This window comes from Dermacentor silvarum, chromosome 3, assembly GCF_013339745.2.
Source record: "Dermacentor silvarum isolate Dsil-2018 chromosome 3, BIME_Dsil_1.4, whole genome shotgun sequence".
NCBI classification, from domain to species: domain Eukaryota; kingdom Metazoa; phylum Arthropoda; class Arachnida; order Ixodida; family Ixodidae; genus Dermacentor; species Dermacentor silvarum.
This window is the reverse complement of record NC_051156.1, coordinates 215065647-215068077: the sequence shown is the minus strand read 5'-3', so window position 1 is coordinate 215068077 and position 2431 is coordinate 215065647. Positions and strand designations below refer to the sequence as shown.

The 2431-nt window shown below is 46.7% G+C and overlaps 1 non-coding gene across 1 annotated transcript; it reads left to right on the top strand.

Annotated features, from left to right (window-relative positions):
- Positions 1-455: 455 nt before the first annotated feature.
- LOC119447001 (U1 spliceosomal RNA) lies at positions 456-618 on the top strand. The gene has a single exon (XR_005190899.1). It is a non-coding gene; the product is annotated as a U1 spliceosomal RNA (small nuclear RNA).
- The last annotated feature ends 1813 nt before the right edge of the window (positions 619-2431 follow it).

The following is a 2431-nucleotide window of genomic DNA, read 5'->3' as shown; positions in this document are numbered from 1 at the left end:
ATATGACACTCAGAGACAATGACACTCGGAACCTACTTTGGTTCAGAAATCAAACAGAGCTAATTATTTTGGTAATAATGATAATAAATACTATTCATTGGAGAAAAGATGTGAATCTGGGTAAATAGGAGAGAAAGTGGAAGATAACAAACCCCGGTCGATCCCCGCCTCACGTGCCAAGCAGTGTCGTGCACGCTGTGCGGACTAGTCCGTCGTTGCTGGCGTTTGTCCAGTCTTTTCAAGACCAAACGTACGTTAATAGGACCATTTCAATTTGTAAATTGTACAAACTAGGTATATAGTTTTATGGGTAGAGGGCTCCTGTGTTGTAACAAGTGGTTTTGCAAGTTTTTACAGCTTTGCCGTGTTTTCAGTTTTACGCAAAGTATTATGCATCACTCGTTCGATATACCGCTCCCTCAAAAATGGCCTGTTATTCCGAAGCTAATCTTGGCATACTTACCTGGTGTCGGGCTTCCGGCGATCATCTAGGTCGGCGCCCCGTGCCGAGGCCTTACCATTGCACTGCGGTTGGCTGAATCACGCCACTACCCCAAACCGGGGCAGATGGGACATGTAATTTTTGGTAGTGGGGCTTGGCGTTCGCGCCGGCCCCTTCCATGCTCAATTCAAAAGTCAGAAGTTATTGCGATAATGATAAGTGTGTGGCTTCCTTTCGGATGCTGTCAGTGTGTGCCATAGGTTCCCAAAAGAAAAAATAACAGGGTCTCTTATGTTATCCCTAAGACGACTTGAAGGCGAAAGCCCATGTGCCGGAGCATTAAAGACGGGCACATAACGTACACATCCCCCTTAATTCGCTTAGTCATACCTCTTTATTTGCTTACTCATCCTCTTAATTCACTTAGTCATCCCTCTTAATTCGCTGACTCATCCATTTAATTCGCTTATTCCTCCTCATAATTCGCTTATACTCATCCTCATCCTCTTTGGTCATCCGCTTAATTCGCTTAGACATTCTCTTAGATCGCTTAGTCATCAATCTTAATTCTATTGCCTTTAACTCGCCTCAATCATCCACTTATTCGCTTTACCATCCACTAATTCTCTTTATCGTCCATATTAATTCGCTTAGTCACCCGCCGTGCTGGCTTAGCAGCTATGGTGTTGCGCTGCGAAGCGCGAAGTCGCAGGATCAAACCCCGGCGGCCTTTTGATGCGGGCGAAATGCAAAAAAAAAAAAAAAATAGTAGCCCTACCTCTGTCGAGTAAATGGGGGTAAGCGAAGCTTGTGTGTTTCTTGGGTGTTCCTCCGAACGAATAGCATTGACCAGTACCACGTTGTGCTCCAACCAGAACCGGTCATACGCACTGAAGCCGGCTCCGAAGTTTCGGTTGAGAAACTCGCGTTGAAACCTGGCCGTCGCACCGGGGAAGTGGGCGCTACCGCTGTCGAGGTGTGCACCACCGTTGTCGGGTTCCTGGAGGACTAGACGACGCTGACGTTCGGCCTCAGCATCGCGCTCCCGCAACTTGGGGTCGGCGGCTCTTCGCTGACGTTTCGCCTTGGTTTCGGAAGCCCTCACGCTAGAATCGGCACATCGACGTCGAGCCCTTTCCCGAGGGCATTCATTCTGAATGAATTTCCATGAAATTTCTTCAAAATTAAAACTGTCCGTTACGTTAGACAATGAATGGCTCATACCCCCATAAACACGGCCTCCCCATTACGACGACCGAGAGAAGTGAAATTCTACGCTGGAATCATTAGTGGTAACGCAGTCAGCTGTGAAAGCAGATGACGACGACGAACGCGGGAGCAGTGGCACGAGTGCGTGCCGACCACGTGTGCAGCTCTGAGAGCCGCTGTTTTTTTTTTTTTTTGCGTTACATCGCCGGCGCAGGCTAGCGTATACAAACTTCGCTTGAAAACGCCCGTGTCCCGTGCACTGGGGGCAGGTTAACGATACCCTGGGGGTCAAAATTATTCTGGAGTTCCCCACTAAGGCGTGCCTCATAATCAAATCGTTGTTCTGGCACGTAAAACCCCAAGATTCAATTGGCCGAGTCATCCACTTAATTCGCTTTATCACCCACCTTGCTTGCAGCTATTTGTAAGCTGTAAGTAAGGTATTTGTAACTTGTAAGTTATTTAAATTTTCAAAGCTGTATGTACAATTCTATGGCCGTGGTAGCGAAAATTTTAAAAAAAGTGTTTAAACTAAAAAACAGAAGGAGAAATGGCTACAGCCATCTAAACTATGAGTGTTAGCAGATGTCACGTAACTCCAGCGATACCTTTGATACCTAAGCAACTTTTAAGTCTTACCTCTAATGAGTTGTTCTGCCCTGTTTTAGTAGGTGCGTACCGCCGGCACTGATCAAAGCGCATGAAGTAAACACCAGAAAAAATTAAAATCTGGTTTTAACTTTGTGTCGGTTCGTTCCAGAGTCGATGAGCGGGCCGGCT